We start from the raw sequence: 21,676 nt of genomic DNA, 5'->3' as shown, positions 1-21,676 counted from the left end.
CTGCAGTGTTCACGTGTTTCATGATGTGTTTTTTAAAGTAGTTCATACCACTCAAAATGCAAGTCTGTGAACCATTTCTCCCTGGATTTTGTGTCTTCATTTTGTGTCTGAGTAACTAATGTGGACAACAGTTTTTGGAACTGTTTGTTTAGTAACTTCAAGCTCCATCAATTAACATCGAATAAATTGCTTGTTTTTCACAGGAATTCTCCTTGAGAGGTACTTGATTAGACACAAAAACCTTTCATAATGATTCCAGACAGTTGTTACAACAATCTGAGCCTGTCAGTGGAAAAACAAGTGGCACTTTATTACTGCCGTGGTGGAATTGCATGTGCTCAAAATGCAAGTCTGTGAATGTTGTATGGGACAGATTTGATAAATAGGATGTCTGTGTGTTTAACCTCTAATAGGTCATTGGTGTTTTAAATGAACCTCTAATCAGTTACCATGTTATGGAGCTGTCGCTTTTAAAGAGTGAGGACTATAGATGTGTCATTTATTCAAACTGCATACAAACATTATAGAACTATATCTGTTTTGTTGTATAGGTTTTATAGTAGGGAAAATGACTATACACCAAATATCTAATACAATGTTGGCACATTTTTAGCATAGAATATATTGTAAAAATGGCCCATAAGTATCTAATGATTACAGACTATTTGGGATTGTGCAACTATAGACCTTTCTAAAAGAAGAATCAATGTTCTTCCCACACACTAAAAGTAGATTTAAGAAGGCATAAACATACTGTTGTTCAATTCCAAACACTCAGGACTTTTAGTGATAGCCTAACTAGTTGCAATGGTGGCTAACGTTAGCTTAAGTTAACTAGTTTTACACAGATCTCACTTAGTCCTATGGCTAAAACTGTACTTATAACTTATACTAACTTTACTATGTAAATGATCTGCTAATGTTAGCTACATTAAGTCTTACTATAACAGAGAAAGACAAAGCATTTGGTCTTATTACATACATAAAACAACATTAAACAGCAAGTAAGCACATCGCATATCCCCTGGAGACGTATTTGTTGTTTCCTGCTTGTAGAAAGGTCATTCCCGGTCAGGTCATAGTGATGATGTCCGTCGAGCAATTAACTGTATTTTTGACTAATTTTTCAAAGATTTTTGCTTCTAAGAAACAAATGGGAAAAACAAGCAATTTATTCGATGTTAATTGATGGAGCTTGAAGTTACTAAACAAACAGTTCTAAAAACTGTTGTCCACATTAGTTACTCAGACACAAAATGAAGACACAAAATCCAGGGAGAAATGGTTCCAGGTTGATAAATGCCAAAGATTCCCCTTAAGACAAAACTCAGCAACAGATGTATGCATGGTCTTGCTTTAAAGCGAAGCAGTGACTGAGGAATAAAATAACCCCAGGCACTTTAAGTCTTGACTGTGTAAAATAAAAAGCCTATTACATGGCTGACAGCCACACACTTCAGATAAAAGATAAAAGCCTTCATCAGGGTGTTGGAGTGAAATACAGACACCGTCTATTAAGTGGCAGAGACACAAATGAGTTACAGGTGTGTGTAAATGGAGGCCAAGAAGAAAGCAAGGCTGAACTGAGAGAAGATTTAATAGAATTTAGCCATTTATTGAAAGCAAGCAGAGCAGTGTAGGTGTTGTGAAATGGGAAGTGAGAAAATTGGCGTATCTCCATGCCAACAATTTAAACAGTTCTTGAATATCTTAACTAGTAAATAAATACCATTTTGATTTAAACGCTACCATTTAGGCAGAGAGTAACTCCTGCACTGGGGTAACTTATATCTTCTGTAGTGAAAAAACCCAACATTATTCGGTTCAAATGTGACACAGTAGGTCCTTTGTTCCAACTACATTAGGTTGGAAAGTTCATTACCTTGATTAAAAAATGTTTTTAGGGTTAAACTTCAATAGGCTGTCAACGTCAATTAGCTGTTTTCACTGGCAATCAGTCATTTGTGGCTATAAGCAACCTGGTTTTCATGCCACAGAAACATTTAATTGGTTGTTTTTATAATGTGAATATAACTGAATCGTCAATAGGTAAATGACTATAAATGTGAAAATTATGGTTGTGGTTTAGGGGTTATAATCTGCTGATTTACTAATGAGAGGGTCAGTGGTTTGATTCCCAGACCCTGCAGTCAACATTTGGGACTTAAGATACTCAACTAATATTTCCCCATTTTCTGTTTTGAGGTGTATGTATGAGAGTTGCTTTGTTGTCAGCTAAATAACAATAGTGTCCTGGTTTCTGAATGAAATCATTAAGCACCAATGGAAAACCACTTTACCACGTGGAGTCAGAAGAGGGCAGCATGGCATCAAATTAAACTAGTATAGATGCAGGCAGCAGCAGAACATCCTTTTAAGGAGAGTGTTTCTTCAAACATGGCTGAGCAACCAAATTCTTCAAAATGTCCAGTAGCTGGATTAAAGTGCATCACACTCTTTAGCATAAGACTTGAAAACACCAGAAATGTTGTTTAAAGACCTGGTTATGGCCTTTACAAGTATTTTTTTTATAATAAAGGAAATAAGAATATAAGGGTGTTGCAGCAGTGAAAGCATTATTCAGTGCCTTTATTTCTCAGTTGACTATTACACCAGCAAATTGGCCATGTTTTGTTGAATGAAAGACCGGGGTGTCACGAAAAACATTATCATTTGTCTCCAAGGAACCAGGAATTTCCACAGCAGAGTTCATGGAGACATTTAGCTTGAGTTAGTTTTAAAATACCTTGTGTAAGGTCTCAGAGCGTCAAACTTACTGTACATTGGTGATAAAAGAGAGTTCAGAAGATCACATACATTTTAAGTAAGATGTTTTACGTTAAGTTCTAAGTAACTCGCCTTTTTCATCAGGGCATTCATTTTTTCTGTAACGCTGCAGACAGACCCATAACTTCCTTGGTGCACATAATTGTTGATTATTACGGACAAATCTTTATGCTTAATTCCATGGCCAACACTGACAGGATGGCTCTCTATGCACTATCACCTGGTATCAGAAGAGGGCAGCATGACAGTGGCTATAAGGAGAGACCCTTTGACAGGCACAGCTACTCCAGCCAAGCCATTTTATCACAGGGCCACAGCATCCATCATGGGTGCAACCAGGTCACAGGATTAAGCTACTGACTGAACACAGCTATATGTCAATGGCTTGTTAGGTGTCAGCACAACGAACACAATTTTCTTATACTCGTTATTGGCTTGCTGTTTTTCCAGTTACATAAGTCTGTTCAGTTACACAAACAGCTGGAACAGTGCTGTTGGAAGAAGATAGGAAACAACAAGAGGAGAATCAGCCCGTATGATCCAAACAGTAGCAGGGGGCAGTTGTGGAGGTTGTAACTGTTGATTATAATCATTGTATGCAGTCCCTGTTTCCCTCTGAACAACACTGCAGTGGAGTGTTGTTCAGCTTGTGTATCAGGGTTTGCTGAAGGACATTTCCGCCACTGGAGTGTTTGTTTCTGACGGAAAGCAATTTCCCAGCTTGGGGGACCATTGGTGCATTTTGTTTAAAAGGTGACTCCAGTTCCCGACATTTCTCTTTACCAGAACTGAAATGCAGCCACCGCTCAGGGTCACAGCGAGAAGGCTGTGGCTCTGTCAGCTTTAATATACGACATATCTGCGGCCTGACACCACAACGTTACACTTTCATTAATTAGGTTGGGGAGAGAGTGAGAGTGGATGTTATTGTTATTCAGATCATCTGACACTAGCCGGAGATTAATGAATTAACGGGACAGTCCTTCATCCTGATGTCATTCAGTTTGTTCCATGCGGTTTTGCAAAATAGCACCAGCAGTAATTTTGACAGTGTTTTAAAGCAGAGTTTCAGGGACGTTTTGTCAGTTCAGGGGGAGTTACTATGAGAAAGTACCACAGAGGTCTAGAAATAGCAAGAGTCACAATTACCGTAGATACAAAGAAAAATTGTGATGACACGATTATCTGACTGTCAGATAATTCATTGGAACACTTTTAAGTCATTTATCAAACAGAAGCAAACACTCCTTGGTTCCAGCTTATGCAATGTTAGGACTTTCACATTTATTTTATATTTATTATTTCACCTTTCTACAAAACAAGTTATTTATAGTTACCTTGGACTCTAGGTACTTGTAATGGGATTCGAGCCATGCTTGTGAAATATCTTTAGGGATGACAATGACAACCATCCTGTTTGTTGATGGAGCAGCTTCTTCTGAAATATCTCAGAAACATTTCTTACAATTTGTTCTTTGAACAGAAATGTTGTACACACATTTAAGTTGCCCGGAAAATGAATCCAAATGAAGCTACAACTGTTGACACGATATACAACTCAGGTTCTTATGAGCTTCAAATGTAATTTGCTTAGCTAATTAGCTAATGTTAGCATGCTAACACATTAAACACAGATGATAAACATGGTATACGTTTTAAAATAATGAATGAAGTGTTTTAAGTCTTTGATTAGTGAGGCATGGAACATAATAAATGATCCATCACAAAAATGTTAGTCAGTGTTTATCTGAAGGGTTTAGAGTTACAAAATGTAGAGCTTTTTCTCTTATTTCCCATCAATATGTTTATAGTGGTCTTGTTTTGTTTGATGTCATTTTCATTTGCTCTAGCTCCTGACTCTTTTGATTGGTTGAGGGCCTCTTGATTGATCCTCCTCACCCCCATGGTTGATCATGATTATCTAATCACCATCAGCTGTGCCTATAGACCCCCAGGGCCCCCCACAGCGTTTCGTCCGCAGACCTACCCACCTTGGGACCCGTTATCGTTATCTGCGTTTCCCTGTCGGCCTCGTGTGGCCGAACCATCTATCTGATAGAGAACTGTAGCGGATACGACCGTTATCGTCCTCGTGTGGCTGCAGCTTAAAACAGAGCAGTACTTCTGTCTTGACTTTGTTGGTCATGAAGAAGGTCTAAGGGTCAGAAAGAAATGCATCTGGAGCCAAAATGTCCTTATCTTACTTGCTAAACTTCATTGTTATTGTCACCTGATAGCATGAGGATGTTAGCATGTAGCTCAAACCAAGTACATCCTCATAAATCCAGCTATTGTGACTGGAACTAGTCTGGCTTTACCATTTGAAAATGAAAGGCTAAATGATTAATCTTTTGTAAACAATCATTGTTAGCCACACTTTAGGCCCTCTATGGGATTAAGCTTTTCAAATAATTATTCTCAACAATGTCTTAAATTAGATTCTCCCTGCTTGCATAGAAAACACCTGTAAATCAACATCTGCGGTTTGTGCAGCAGATTTTCCTTTCAACTTTACAATGAGTATCTATTGACTTTTACATGTGAAATCTTTGTAACTTTGACACTTCTATGGTATTATTATGTGTGTTCAAGCTTTTGAGCGGTAAACTCTAATGTTGCAGTCGAATATGTATTTGTAATTGTTAAAATAGATCCATTTTTATAATTCAATTATCCTAATTGGATATTTTTAGCAGGCACTGGCATTTACGCTTACACCATTCTCTTTATTTCACAGGAAAATGTGGACTTTCTTTGAACATTATTCAGAATGTGTCCTCTCGGTTTTGCTTCTTGTTCAGCTGCAAGCCTGTCAGTCACTCAGTAATTGCTTTGTCACTCTGCATTTCGCTTCAGTTTACCCAAGTAGAATATGTCAGCTGTTAAATTAAAGGCAAACTCTTTTTCCGAGCAAGCTAACAACACTGACCTTATTAAATGAACAGCCTTTGTCAAGCTTTTCCCAACATATTTACCTGTTCTAAGCAAATTCCTGTTTCTTGAAGGGTACATTTGCATTTCTTCTATAAATTAAAGCACAGTGTGTTTGTTTTGTTGGCTGTTAAACAATGATAGGAATTGTGGCTGATAATATGCTGGGGAAATATGTTCTCTTGGAACTTGCTTTTCATTTCCACAAGTGCCAAGTCAGTTACCATTACAGGCCAGAACAGGGTGGAAATAACCAACGTCTACATTTCTCTTCTAAAGCTTAAAATTACGTTGATGATCTGCCAGACTCAATTTAAATTTAGTTTGAAATGACCTCTTAGACAAGATCCAACCCTCAGAGAGCTGATGGATAACAAATGTATCCCTTGCTCTACATTTGAGGAATAAATGTCTGTATGGATTGACTGCTGAATGATAGCATGCTTTACAGGAGATGACTGCCGCAGTAGGGATGGAGGAGTTGGCTGCACTTCCTCACTCAGCAACTCTCTTTACCCTTCACATCGCCTGGCTTTAGTGCTGTCTTGGCCACATTGACTGATTTGGATCAGTGGTTCCTGAGAATTTGTCTTGACTGCAGAATGTTGGGGAAACGGACCGTTCATCACCTTAATGGAAGAGTATTGATTGTGTTTCCGAAGCAAGGTACCCGTCTGCAATAGTAATGGAGTTCCTGTGAAATCACAGAAGAGAAGGCAACTGGGGATATCCAGGAAGAGGAAGACACCTCTGCTCTGCTTGTTGGCACCTTGTGTTCTGTTTGGACGTGCCTTTGACTGCACAATGTGTACGGGTGGAGAAATAAAAGCACAAACACAGAATCACGAACAAATATTTTTTTCTGCAACACAATTTAAATGATCGGAACTGTGTTTATAAGCAATGCCATAGTAACATCACCACCTTAGGGTTAGGGGTTACGGCTTGTTTAAATGCAAGTCCCCATGACATTTGGAAATTGTTTAGCGACACACACTTTCACATTATTTATATGAGACCCACACATGCTTTAAATATAATTAAAAAACATGTTTATTTTACGTTTCACAACAAGGGACCTTTACAGCTGTCTATAATTTAAGGGACGACCTCTGGAGCTTAAAAGGTCATTCCAATGCCCAAATGCCTTAAGCCTGCATTTTTTCAATCGGCCAACAGGGGGCAGCATCACTGATAATAAACTAGCCAGGTGTCCTTGGATTTATGTCCATATTAAACATGGTTTGTGTCCAATGCCTACTTTTAGATCAAATGAAAGTAGTGTGTCCTGTAAAAAGAAAGATGATGTGAATGTGCTAGTAGCATCATGTAGCTGCAACTTGCAATCATTTCACAGAATTGGAGTTTGTGTCCCATTACAGACCTCCAATTGTCAATTGCCTGTAAACATGATCTATACCCTGAACAAGTGTGTTTTAATCCATACTCTCTGGCTTTTAGTTGCCTATTCCTAACTATACCATGAAAAGTCTTGTAGCAGCTTACAGTTTTTCTCGATTGCTAACACACATTTTTTTTTTAATTGCTCAGTTTCTCAGAACACTAAACACAATTCACAAAACTACACACACAAAGTGCAAAACTCCTAATTTCTCCTGCTAAGTGAAGAACTGCCCTCAAAACTACATACACACTTACCAAATGCAAACTTTAGCACCAAATATAACTTCATTCATAATACTAGATGGTTTGACCACCCAACTACACACTGCTGAGCATCATCTAAAGCACTCTCGTCTGTTCTGGGCTGTGCTCTGTACATAGAGGGTTCTGCAGAGAAAGATTGCTTGAGTTTACAGAAATACAGTAAATGAAGAAATACAAATGAGTTGTTGAAAAAAAATCACATTGTATTAAAAACTAACACTGTGCAACATGCATCTCAGCACATAGCTACTATGCTTCAGATCTCTCTAAGTGTGATGCATTGTTTTCCAAAACCCAGTTTGTAACCGCTGCTTCCGGCCTCATTGGAAACCCTTGGCCTTCCACCTCTTTGTTTCTCAGTCCTTCAGATAAACAACAAAGACAGAGTGGTTGGTCAGTGTGTGTGTTGCATAAAAGTAAGTTCACCACAGTGCATTGTGCAGGATTTGTGTACAGTTATAGTATGCAACACGCCAACAATTCAATTACAGTAATGAAGTCAATACGTTTCACACAACAGATATAAGCTCTGATATATCATGAGTTATGCAGAGCTGAAAACTAACTAACCTGTTTTCAAGTCTAAGTGTCCGGATTACAGAGGCGACAGTAAATCGGCTTAGATTAGGCTGAACCCTCCGTCCAGCCTCTCTCATCGTCACACCATGGTTGATAACATTTCATTAGAGAGTACTCTTCCTCCTCCTCTCCTCTTCCTCTTCCTCTTGCTTCCATGTTGGCTTCCATTGTTGCTGTAAGAAAGTTCTCACCTGTGGTGTTTTTATAGTGCTAACATCCTGATTGATGAGCCAACAATTATGCTATCAGGTGTTTGGTCAGGTGGAACGTGTTTCTTGATCATTGGTCCATGTGTGAGGCATTTTGAATATCAGTGTTTTAAACCTGCTAACACGTGACTTTATGTCAGACTCCTGTGTCTTACGTGGAGAAACGTGTGCAGTGGTTTGCAAAAAGTGCCATGTTGATTTGTAAATTGTGTGAAAAGCTGAAAACGTGTTTAGAGTTTTGGAGATTTGAGCCGATGTTTTGCTCTTTGAGTGTCAGTTAAAATAATTGTGCTTTATGTAGAATTTTAGTGTGTTAGCAATCGAGAAAAACTGTAATCGTGACCATAGCTGAACCAGGGAGTGGGCATTGTTTAAAAAAAATGCAATATTCAGAAAACCCATCCCATCAGAAAATATATTATTGGACCAAAAGCATATTTGTCAGGAAGCACGGAAAAATCCCAGAAGAAAAATCGGCATTGTTTGAAGGCCCATTGTTCCGAAAATATATACTTTCTCCGCAAACTGAACACAAACTGAACACACTTACCGATTAGGCTAATTATAATGCAGAAGTGTACACTACCTGCTCGAACCCAAACAGTGGACAGACACATTAGAGACTAAATGGTGAATTAAGAGGAGCATTTAGCTGCTAAAGAGTTGGATCATTCCCTCAGGAATTAGTGGAGCAGAGCTAACAGAGAGTTCATATTGGATTAAGGCTGCAGTCGAATACTAAGAAGAAAAACAACGTCCTATGTCTTTCCTAACCTCTTCTCCTTGACCTTGATGGGAAACATCATGAGGTCAAGGAAAGATAAGGAAGATAATTCAAGGCAGTCAGAAAAGCAACCATGGTGCCAAGAGAATCTATCTGCCCCTTTTTCGTTTATTTTACCAACCTAAATTCATAGCACTCAAGTAAAAGAGTACAGTAACGAACACAAGGCAGCCCAATGTAGGTAATAACTACTTTCCAGAACACAGTAACTCCTCATAAGAAGGATGTTTTCAGTGAATCGAAAGTGTACACGTCACAATGATGGTGGATGTTATACAGCCAGCCGAATGTTGCAAGGATTTGTGGGACGACATAACCTCCTTTCCTTTGTTAAAAATGGTCCAGTTTTTCTATACCAAATGAAAATACAGAAATAAGTATCAAAACACCTTTCTTTAGCATTCTGAATTGAATTCTATCCGCTATGATTATGTTTGCCATTTACAGTTTTTCTCGATTGCTAACACACGTTTTTTTTTTAATTGCTCAGTTTCTCAGAACACTAAACACAATTCACAAAACCACACACCCAAAGTGCAAAACTCCTCATTTCTCCTGCTAAGTGTAGAACTGCACTCAAAACTACATACACACTTACCAAATGCAAACTTTAGCACCAAATATAACTTCATTCATAATACTAGATGGTTTGACCACCCAGCTACACACTGCTGAGCATACTCTAAAGCACTCTCATCTGTTCTGGGCTGTGCTCTGTACATAGAGGGTTCTGCAGAGAAAGATTGCTTGAGTTTACAGAAATACAGTAAATGAAGAAATACAAATGAGTTGTTGAAAAAAATCACATTGTATTAAAAACTAACACTGTGCAACATGCATCTCAGCACATAGCTACTATGCTTCAGATCTCTCTAAGTGTGATGCATTGTTTTCCAAAACCCAGTTTGTAACCGCTGCTTCCTGCCTCATTGAGAATCCTTAGCCTTCCACCTCTTTGTTTCTCAGTCCTTCAGATAAACAACAAAGACAGAGTGGTTGGTCAGTGTGTGTGTTGCATAAAAGTAAGTTCACCACAGTGCATTGTGCAGGATTTGTGTACAGTTATAGTCTGCAACACGCCAACAATTCAATTACAGTAATGAAGTCAATACGTTTCACTCAACAGATATAAGCTCTGATATATCATGAACTATGCAGAGCTAAAAACTAACTAACCTGTTTTCAAGTCTAAGTGTCCGGATTACAGAGGCGACAGTACATCGGCTTAGATTAGGCTGAACCCTCCGTCCAGCCTCTCTCATCGTCAAACCATGGTTGATAACATTTCATTTCATCAGAGAGTATTCTTCTTTCTCCTTCCAGCTCTACCTCTCATTCTTCCTCCTCTCACTCTCTCCCCAGCTCTTCCTCCTCCTCTCCTCTTCCTCTTCCTCTTGCTTCCATGTTGGCTTCCATTGTTGCTGTAAGAAAGTACTCACCTGTGGTCTTTTTATAGTGCTAACATCCTGATTGATGAGCCAACAATTATGCCATCAGGTGTTTGGTCAGGTGGAACATGTTTCTTGATCATTGGTCCATGTGTGAGGCATTTTGAATATCAGTGTTTTAAACCCGCTAACATGTGACCTTATGCCAGACTCCTGTGTCTTACGTGGAGAAACGTGTGCAGTGGTTTGTGTGAAGTAAAAACTTCTTTGCAGCAATGTTGAGCGCATCATCAAATGAGGGAAACTGGATTCACCTGTCAATACATTGATATTTATTGAGAGACAGACAATTACACACGGCCGGGAGATCATCCTAGTTTCACACTGTCCTTGTGCTCCACCAAGGTAATCTCTGAACCAAAAGACACAAAACATCTAACCAACACGAGGAGAGGCGGGCTCCCAGAAAGCCGCGTATACCTAATTAGTAGCAGATGTGAGACAATAGTCTACTTGTCTCAAAGAGATCCAGACAAGCCTCAACCTACACAGGAGTCTCTGACTGACTACAAGCAGATGTTTGCAGTATCACAGATTCTATAAAACAATAAGAAACTCTATAAACAGATCAAAGGAAAATATTCTCTTACAGATTGCACAAAGTGCCATGTTGATTTGCAAACTGTGTGAAAAGCTGAAAACGTGTTTAGAGTTTTGGAGATTTGAGCCAATGTTTTGCTCTTTGAGTGTCAGTTAAAATGTGTGCTTTATGTAGAATTTTAGTGTGTTAGCAATCGAGAAAAACTGTAATACTCCAGGGTCATTTCACTTAGTTAGAAACCTTCTTAAGCAATAAAAAGGTTATTTGACCTCACCTCATCATATTGACACAGATACAATTCAGGATATTATAGGCAACTGTGGCGGGTCACATGCAACTGCTTTGTTGCTAAGAGCAACCCCATTCACAGTACAGATAGTCAAGTCGTCCATTTCCCTTTTTTTTTCTTTATTTGTACACATTGAATCCAGATAATAAAGAAATAAGAAATGTGACACAAGAACTCAGGGTATACAACAAACCTCCCTTGAGCGTAAGTGTTAGTAAGCTACAATTTGAGAAAAAACAACAACAACAAAATAATAAATTACCAGGTAAAAAACAATAACTGGATAATCAACCAAAAAACAATAAAATACCTGAACAAATATATTTATAGTCAACAAATAATGAGACTAATTTGAATGTAATAGTATATTTCCCCTCTGACTATTTCCCCATTCTGATTCTGTGAGCTATGTTGATTAATGCAGCTTTAAAGAAGACAACATCCCTCCCTAGTGCTGGCGGATAAATCCATAGAACACAGCTCTCTGTCAAGCCCTCTGCTTCCTGTCTCTCTCTGTGTTAGTGTGTGTGATTATCGAGTGAAGACAGGTGTGCCAGAGACAGATGTTATGTATGATGTTTTGTTATGTTTTAACCTATGCAGGTGTTAGTTATTTTGATAATTAAAGGTGAGTAATACGTTTTTATATTAGTACTTGACCAATGTTTTGTACACACTGCTACGGTGGCCAAAAGGGGAAAACCTTCTACAAAGGCCAAAAACACCTACATTAGGAGAAACGTTGCAAATACAAAAACAGAGATATGCCAAAACACATGCAAACAAAGAAACATCTTCACCAACTTGACAACACAATGCGTACAAAGGCGGCAGCGGCTCAGTCAGGGACTTGGCCTTGGAACCCAAGGGTCGCCGGTTCACATACCGATCGGACCAAGAGATATGGAGCGTAGACTGGTAGAGCTAGGCACAGCAGTGCTTCTCCGGCTGGCTCTGTCCAATCACAAACAAGAAGTGTTCTCCCTAAAGGAATACCCTTTCCATCATTTTTGAAATGCTGTAGTGTTTTGTGAAATTATGTCGTGTTTTGTGAAATGCTGTAGTGTTTTGTGAAATGTTGTTATATCTCTCACAGGCTCCGCCCTCTACTGGACTCTATGGGTACTACCTTACCCTGCGAGCATTCTCCCACTGAGACTTCTATAGACGTAGCCGGCCTTGGGCGGGCCTACCTGAATGCGCGCGCATCACACCGTATAAAAGGAGGCCTCACCTCCTGACTATCATCCTTTTCTCTTCAGCGGCGGAAGTGTTTTCACGGAGCTTAAAAAGACGAGAGAATAGAGAGTTATGGAGTCAGTTCTTGACCACAGGACCTGTCCGAAATGTCCTAACCTGATCGCGGGAGCGGATCCACACCCCTTCTGCTTCCTATGTATGGGGCCTGACCAGGGGCGTCGCCTGGACCTGGAAACATTCCGGGCTTAGCCCAGTGGCGGCGCTACAGTCAAATGTTCTACTGCAAGACTCCCCACACGCACATACACAATTGCGCCATCTGGTGTCACAAACGTGTGCCTGCATTAGCTTTGTTACGGCAATGGATTGTGGGAGATTCTCATAGCACGTGAGGTTCTCTTGAGGGTAAGGTGCCTGTATTATCTCGGTGGACAAAATGTATGTTTTTATTTTATAAGGACAATAACGTACTGTTGTGTTTGTTTAGTTTAATGTTAATTGTTTAATGCTCACATTCACAGCAACATGTTTTTTGTGTGATTGGCTATTTGTTTTATATGATTTATCAACGTGATCATCAATAACTAATCTGAGCACCAGAACCCAGCTCACGTGTCCTTTTATGCTGTCCATTGAAATGCAGGTATGTGAGTTTTGTACACCAGTGTATTTATGTTTAATGTTTCACATTGCTCCACATGATGCCTTGACTACAAAGTCTTCCATGTTTCTACGCTTCTTCCTCTGTGTCACAGTTTCGGGAATATCAAGATCATTGCACAGGGCCTTGGTCTTGTCATAGACCTCATGTGCTTTCTCGTTACTTCGGTAACTTTTCAGTGTGTTCTCAACTGCTGTTTTGTAATCTACAGCCTGCACCAAGTCAATTGTTTCTTTCTGCAGGTATTCAAGCAGGCCCTGAGTGGTTGAGAGCAGTGTCTGGAACATGACAGCATGTAGATGGTACTGCATTTTCAAAGCTTGCTTTCCAGTCCCTTTACTAGAGGGGCTGAAAGGCTCCCTAAAGTCTTGATCAAAGCAGGGAGGTTTTTGACATGCCCAGCGAACAAGTTGTTTGTCCCCTACCTCTAGCTGTTTCTGAAATGTTTGCAATCTCTGATGGTGGACAAGAGATGTGGAGAAGAAAGAGTAGAGACACTCCAGGAGATCAACGCAGGTATGTGAGTTTTGTACACCAGTTTGTATAAGTTTAATGTTTCACATTGCTTGTGAAAAATATACTACCACTATACGATCACTGATGTTTTGTTGTTGACTGGACACTTATTTTGTAAAAGAGATAGCATGAGAGGATCTCTTAAGCAATGCAGCTTACGTGTCCTTTTTATATGCTGTCCATTGAAATGCAGGAAAGTAACCAGCTCTGAGTGATCTGTTGCCGAGGGGACACTACACCGGAGTTACATAAGCAGAGATAAAGTGCTATTTTGGGGGGAACTCACCTCCTCTGGGGTCCCCCAGGAAGATTTAAAAAAAATATTGAAGTTAAAAGCATCAATCTTGTGCACTTTGAGAGCAACATTAAGAGATATGGATACATCTCTCAACACCCATATGTCAAAAATAAATCAAAGAATCAGAAACGGGTTTATTATTTAAAAACACTTCATTTTCCAATTAAATCATAAACTATGTCAAATTATTAGAAGTTGTTAATAATCAGATTAAACAGTAAAAAGGGATGGAAGGAGGAAATAATAATCCCTCATCTCTTGCTGTTTGCGGTTGAAATTATCTCTTTTGCTGGCCAAATGGAAAGCCGTGATGTCTCACTTGCCTTGGCCCTGTATCTGCAGTCCCTAAATCAGTCATGTTACTCATTGACTCTTGTCTGTTCTGGTGTTCCTGTTCATTGTTGTCTCCATTGTCATTCTTGTCTGTTGTATCTCCTTCTTGTGTGTCCCTTTCTCCTGTTCCCCTTTCTTCATCCTCTACTCTGTTTGGCTCATCTGTGATGACTGTGTAGGTAAACATAAACAAGTATGTATCAGTTTCCAGCTCTGTCAAATAAATGAATTTCAAGATACACACATTTGTCTTCATTAAAATGAGTGTCACCACACTGTCACAAAATGTAATACTAACCAATTGAAAATAGTTAAATTTACATTGGAAACCTCTTGTAGATATCACTGTTAAGAGTAGGTGTCTGCCAATAGGACAGAATCATTCCTATACAAATGCAGTTTGAGTAATTCACTTAATATATTTACTTAAAACTTTAATATAGTCATTTTCACTTAATACTCTAATATAGTCATCTTTCTGCATTCAACACTAAGGAAAGCTGTACAATTTGACATGATAATGAGGAAAAAAGGCCTCCGACAATGCAGATCATTTTTTGATCATATCAATTTTAAGATGCGGGTCAAGGCTTAATATTTGGGAGCATATGTCCCTTGCTCCCTTTCAGGAGCCCCACTGGATTGGCTTTGATCTGAAATATTTGTATAAAAAGCTTGTTAGCTGGCTGTCCATCTCATAATGTTCACATAGAAACTAGCTGTCAATAGGAAATATAAATCAGAAGAATTATATTTGCATGCAAAATCTGTCACAAAAAGAGGTTGCACATTTAAATGCAGGTGTTGTTATGGCAACGTCAGTGGCCAGACAGCCACATTTACTGCTGCAAATACGTTCAAACATGCTGTCGACACCAAAGCAGTGGCAACTATGCCACCATTTCAGCTGACTTTTCCTCAGAAATACTGTCACATAACATTCATATATATTTCAGTGCTAGGTTGATGCTTAGCTAAGCTAACTATGAAACACTTTAACTGACAGGAATCAGGATCAACGGTGTACTGTAAGGTAGCTTCTAGCTTCATGTCGAACACAGACAGTAAGTCAACATTTCCCAGAGAGCTTTCTTTGAAATCACCAAGTAACGCTAAAAAAACACAACATTTAGATTGTATGACAAAGTGTTTATTTAATATATCTGGCTAGCTATAGCTACTTGCTAACGGTTTAGCTTACCCGCGCGATTCAAAGTAACGTCAACGTAGCTATAATGTATGCTTTGCTTACATGTTCGCATAACTTGTAAGTTTACTGACAGGTACATACCTTGTTCACCTGGCTCAGGTGGTGGCTCTGGGGTTGTTGTGTGAGCCACCACTTACTTGAGAATTGCCGTCTTTTTTATTAAAGAAATGTCTAATGTCCATCTTCAGAATCTCCGCGTCCGGGGCTGACAGTTTAAAGTTTAAACATTGTCACAGAGGAGAGGTACGTACCTGTTAGCCAATAAAACACGTTTATTTCCATATAACTCCCTGATTGGTCTGGTGGCGTCGTCTTGCCTCTGTGTTGCATTCACTGAACATGGGAAATTATAATTCTACCGTCCGTCCTATAGGTAAAGTAGGTTAATGTATTATATTATTGAGGGAGAATTTGTCCGGGGCTAAAGAAAAAACATCCGGGGCTAAAGCCCCGGATGCCTACCCCAGGCGACGCCCCTGGGCCTGACCACGCCGTGAGCTGTATGGGCCCGACACCGGCATGCTCAGCCTGCCAGATGCTTCCTCGGCTCACACGTGAGCATCGTGGGCAGCATTTCCTGTCGGCGGAGGCCCCGCAGGAGGAGGTGGAGGATTCGGAGCTCGACGTCGTCGAGATGGGCGAGTCAGGAGAGGAGGAAGTGCCGTTCCGGTTCTCCCTTCCGTGGGGCCAGTCAACCCCGATTCCGGAGGAGGAGGAGGGGGACGCCTCTGTGTCTGGAGGTCCGACTCTCAGGTCTGCACGGAGGGATTTCCCAGCGGTGATGACCCTGGCGGCGGAGCGTGTAGGCCTACAGCTCCCCCCACCGCTGCCCACCGAGGCCTATAAGCCGCCTGAGACAGGGGTATTACGGCCCAGTGCATCCAGCGCAGCCGACCTTCGTTTCGCCCCAGCTGCCTGATATATGGCGGTGTGTGGAGGCGACATGGCAGCAGCCATTTAAAACGAAGGCCCCAGTAGCCGCTATGGCAGGCATCATCAAGGTGGAGGGCCGCGCGGACACAGCGTGTTCGGGTGTGCCCCCCCTTGATGAGAGCCTGGCGGCCCATCTGCTTCCGGGGGCGGCTGGTTGGGCGGAGGGTAAGCGACCCCTGCCCCCGCTGCCCCGGGACCGAGACATACTGGAATATCTGGACAAGATGTTCAAGCTCGGTACGCAGATGGCGGCTGCAGCAAACAATCTCTGCGTGTTGGGCGTCTCCCTGATCACCCCTCAGGCAGTCGCCCCCGCCCTCCTCTCTCAAGAGGGGAGCGATTATTCGGACCGCGCTATAGGTCAGATGAACAATCTGATTCATGGCTGGCCGCTGCAGCAGGGCGGGTGATTGCCTTGGCCACAGTGGCGTCTCGTCACGTGTGGTTGGGACTCACTGCCCTATCTAAGAAGGACCGAGAAGATCTCCTCAGAGCCCCCGTGTCTACGGAGGGGCTCTTTGGGTCAATCTCCTCGGTCACCCAGCGCTTCAGCCGCCTGGAGGAGGAAAGGGTCCAGCTTAGCCGGATGCTACCGCTGGCCCCTCCTCCGGCCCCGCTACGTGCTCCTCCATGCATTTCCATGCAGGCGAGGGAGCACAGCGCGACAATGAAGCGGAGGGAGAGGCGCCGGCACGGGGGTCCCGTTGCTGCGGCGCCCTCCACCTCTACGGCCCATCCCGTGGTGCCGACATATCGGCAGCCACGGGGACGGGCTGCCCGACCTCGGCAGGCTCCTCAGCAGCAGAGAGCGGCCGGGTGGGGTGAGCCGTCTGCCCGGAGCTGACTGGCCGGGGGAGGTAGCGTCTCGGCGGGGGGAGAACAACTCTTCGCCCAGGACGCAAGGGTGAATCCCGCCTCCTCCCTATTTAATGCACAGATTCCGAGAAAAACTTTCAAAAATAAAGAAAGGGTTAATCTGTATCCAAGTCTAAGTGTCCTTTGTTTCCACAATGCTACACTTACACATGATGTCTGTACAAATTCCCCACTCACCGCCCCAGTCATAACTCCTGTAAGAGAGGAGGCTAGTGGGAGTGCGCAGATGAGAGTGATAAAACGCAAGCAAAACTATTGTAGTGCTATACGTGTACAGGGGCATTATGGCCGGCGTATTGCTGTTAGGGAACACACTAAGCCTGGGGCTAAGACTCCAATTAATGCAATTGACCAGAGTGGTAAGAGTTGCATTATGGCAGCGCCCGCACTCACAGAGGAGCGCGTGGCGGTGCGTTCAGGGGCCTTAGTAGAAAGCACCACTCCTATAGGGACTCCAATTAATGAGGTCCACCGTAAAAGTGAGAACAGCATTATAAGGGAGCGCGCGCTCACACAGCGTGCGGCGGTGCGTTCAAGGTCCTCAGTAAATAATCGGCCCTTTCTGTGTCGACCCTCCATGGGCAAATCTTCCCTTCACGGGGAGTTTTGCGGCGGGACGGGTCGCCAGAGAGTACCACAGCTTTATAGCTGCGGCTCCACAGCTGAGGGCATGCCCTTTAACACAGTGTTATGGGGAATGGAAACTCAGCTGTGTACTATCAAAGTGGATGGACAGGACGCTGAGACGGGGTTATTCACTCCAGTTTTGCAGCGTCCCACCCTCTTTTATGGGCATGCGAGAAGTGAATCTAGTCTCTCAGGAGGAGATGGGTTTCCTCGCAGCAGAGATTCAGGCTCTGGTGCAAAAACAGGCGGTATCTGTTGTGCACCCTCAGCGCATGGAAGCGGGTATTTATTCCATGTACTTCCTGGTTCTCAAGAAGACAAGGGAATTCAGACCTATTCTAGATCTCCGCGGCCTGAATCGCCACATTTCCCGCAGGAAATTCTGCATGTTGACTGTGAAACAGTTACTGGGGCTTGTGCAGCCGGGCGATTGGTTCACCACCATCGACCTGAAAGATGCGTACTTTCATGTAGAAATTGCTCCAGAGCACAGGAAGTATCTGCGTTTTGCCTTCCAGGGAATAGCCTACGAGTACAACAGGCTGCCGTTCGGCTATTCCCTATCCCCACGCACATTCAGCAAATGTGTGGCCACAGCGCTTCAACCGCTGCGCGCACACGGCATGAGAGTTTTCTTTTACATACGACCTCATTGTCATGGCTGGGTCACGGGAACAGGCAATGTTTTGCACAGCACAATTGATCACACACCTGACCAAATTGGGCTTTGCGATCAATTGGAAAAAGAGCACCCCCATACCTCACCAACGGGCGCTGTATTTGGGTGTGGTGCTCGATGCAGGCGCGTCGCGCGCCACCCTGTCAGAGAGCAGACGTGCGTCCCTTCTTCAGGGGGTGCGCAGGCTGCGACAGGGGGCAATAGTGACAGCTTTTACTGTCGTGCAGACATTGGGTCTCATGGCGGCTGCTCACATGGTGGTCCCGTTAGGGTTACTACATATGCGCCGCCTGCAGAGGTGGTTCTCCAGCCTGCGCTTGGATCCCAACTAGGCACAGGCGGCGGCTGGTGACCATCCCCCCCTCAGTGGAGGGCAACCTCCGGTTTTGGGGGTCTCCGGATCACCTCCGGAGGGGGTCTCCACTGGGACGGGTGACCTCCTACATCACAGTGTTCACGGATGCATCCAGAACAGGATGGGGAGGGACCTGCCTGAAGAGGGCTATAGGTGGGCGCTGGGCTCTAACAGAGTCTCGACACAGCAACCTCCTAGAGCTACGGGCGGTAGTGTTAGTCCTCCAGCATTTCAGGCCCCTAATTCAAGGGAGACATGTAATGGTCAGGAGCGACAACCGCACCACAGTGGCTTACATCAACAGGCAGGGCGGAGTTCGATCTGCCGCCTTGTTGACCACAGCAGAGGAACTGTGGTTATGGGCTTCAGAGGTGGTGTTATCTCTGAGAGCCCTCCATATCCCGGGACTGGAGAATAGAGGGGCCGACCTCATGTCGAGGAGCGGCCCCCTGCCAGGTGAGTGGGTGCTTCACCCGAGGGTGGTGAAGAAAATCTGGGCCCAGTTCGGGAGAGCGGAAGTGGATCTGTTCGCCAGCCGGCGAAACAGCCACTGTGCCCTGTGGTTCTCCGTGGCTCGGAGCGACGACCCACCCTTGGAGGTGGACGCGTTTGCACACGAGCCATGGCCAAGGAAGCTGCTATACGCCTTTCCACCGCTGCGTCTCATTCTCCCCCTCCTGAGGAGAGTGAGGCGAGAACGTCTGGGGCTCCGGATCGCGTTGGGGCGCCGTGGTACTCAGAGATGACACAGATGAAGGTGGGCCAGCCCTGGGCGGTTCCCCAGTTCTGGGGGGCGATGTCTCAAGAGGCAGGTGCAATCGGGGCGTTACCCACACTCGGCCGTCCTCTCCAGGTTTGGCTCCTGAGAGGGACAGGCTGAGACAGGGTGGATTGTCTGATAGTGTTATTCAGTCTATCCAGGCAGCTAGAGCTGGATCCACCACAGCCTGTTACAGGCCAAAGTGGCTAGGATTCCAGCGATGGTGTGAGGAACGGAGAATAGAGCCCCTATCTTGTGAGTTAGGCTCTATTTTATCCTTCTTACAGTTACTGGTGGACAGAGGGCTTGCGCATTCAACAGTGAAAGTGTATGCAGCAGCCATCTCGTCCTGCCATGAGGGATTTGGCGGCAGGTCAGCCTTTAGTCAACCACTGGTGTCGCGGTTTTTATAGGGGGTCAGGAGGCTGCGCCCAGTAGTGTACGCCTCCACCCCACAGTGGGACCTGCCCCTAGTGCTCGAGGCTCTGGCCTCGGGGCCGTTTGAGCCTCTGGAGCTCTCCTCTCTGAAAGCATTGTCGTGGAAAACAGCTTTGCTTCTTGCCTTAACATCAGCCAAAAGAGTGTCCGAGTTAACTGCTCTGTCGGTGCACCCGAGCTGTTTACAGATTCGGGGTGACCAGAGCGGCGCGACACTCAGACCGAACCCCTCCTTTGTGCCCAAGAGCCTAAGGAGTGCGTTCAGGTCAAGGGCTATTCAGTTAGGGGGTTTTAGTCTTCCCCCCCATGGTGGTACCAGGGAGGCTAAACTGCACCTCCTCTGCCCGGTGCGTGCGCTAGCATGTTATGTGGAGCGCACGGCTGCCCTTAGACGCATCGAACAGCTGTTCGTGTGCTTCGGGGGCGGGGTGATCGGGAAAGCTCTGTCCAAGAAACGCCTGGCAGGCTGGCTCTGCGAGTGCATTGCACATGCCTACGGAGAGGCAGGGAGAGCCTGCCCCACGGGGGTTCGTGCACACTCCACACGGGCTGTGGCTGCGTCAACAACCTTATTCAACGGTGTGAGTGTGGAGGATATATGCACAGCGGCGTCTTGGTTGACGCCAGGCCCCTTCATAAGGTTTTATCTCTTGGACATGTCGGGCTCTTTCTCCTCGTCTGTGCTTGCGGGGGCAACACAGGACTGGTAGGGGGGAGGGGGGTTGTGGGTCAGTTGGCATCTGACCCCCTCCCCGGACGTAATGCGCCTTCGCTGTTCTCGGGCCTTCTGAGGGTCCCGGGAGGGGCGGGGGGGGGGGCGCACTGGGCCCTTACAGGACTGGAGGACTACTCTCCTCCTGTCAAGAGGCAGGAGGGGGGTAGCCCTCCACACTTTAGTCCACAGACTCTGCACGGGGTCAGTGTTTGAGTGTGGGACGTGGGCTCTGACGCTCTCCCTGTTATCCTTAGATTCAGGGAGGCAGGCGTGTAGTAAGCCCATTCGGGGCCGAGGGGGCTCTCCCCATCCGTCTATGGGCGGGGGGGGGGGTCCCCCGGCACTGTTTTTTTAGCACACTTTCTGCGAGGTAAGCGCAGCAGGGTGTGCTCTGTCAGCCACAGCCCAGATTTCTCCTCGGTTACAACCGGGTTAAAGGAGAATGTGGGGCAGCAGCTGCTGACCATAAAAGCCTGTCAGGGGCAGTAGGGTGGAATATTGTTGTTGGACGACAGTGCGCGTATACATCGCGGCTCCACCCACTGTACCCATAGAGTCCAGTAGAGGGCGGAGCCTGTGAGAGATATAACGTTGGGTTACGTATGGTAACCCTTGTTATATTAGCACAGGCGGAGCCCTCTACCCAGGGCACTGTCTGTCCTATTCCGCTCGCTGAAGAGAGGTGTAGGATGATAGTCAGGAGGTGAGGCCTCCTTTTATACGGTGTGATGCGCGCGCATTCAGGTAGGCCCGCCCAAGGCCGACTACGTCTATAGAAGTCTCAGTGGGAGAATGCTCGCAGGGTAAGGTAGTACCCATAGAGTCCAGTAGAGGGCTCC

At 44.4% G+C, this 21,676-nt stretch overlaps 1 protein-coding gene across 1 annotated transcript in view; it reads left to right on the top strand.

Moving 5' to 3' along the window:
* slc6a9 (solute carrier family 6 member 9) overlaps nt 1–249 on the top strand; it is a 100,830-nt gene extending 100,581 nt beyond the window's left edge. The window contains exon 14 of the transcript XR_004570599.1: nt 4–249. The gene's annotated coding sequence lies outside the window, so the exon portion shown is untranslated. The remainder of the gene's footprint in view (nt 1–3) is intronic.
* Nucleotides 250–21,676: the final 21,427 nt, after the last annotated feature.

The sequence above is a fragment of the Gymnodraco acuticeps genome, unplaced genomic scaffold (assembly GCF_902827175.1).
Source record: "Gymnodraco acuticeps unplaced genomic scaffold, fGymAcu1.1, whole genome shotgun sequence".
Taxonomy (NCBI): domain Eukaryota; kingdom Metazoa; phylum Chordata; class Actinopteri; order Perciformes; family Bathydraconidae; genus Gymnodraco; species Gymnodraco acuticeps.
This window is presented reverse-complemented; position numbering and strand designations above follow the sequence as displayed.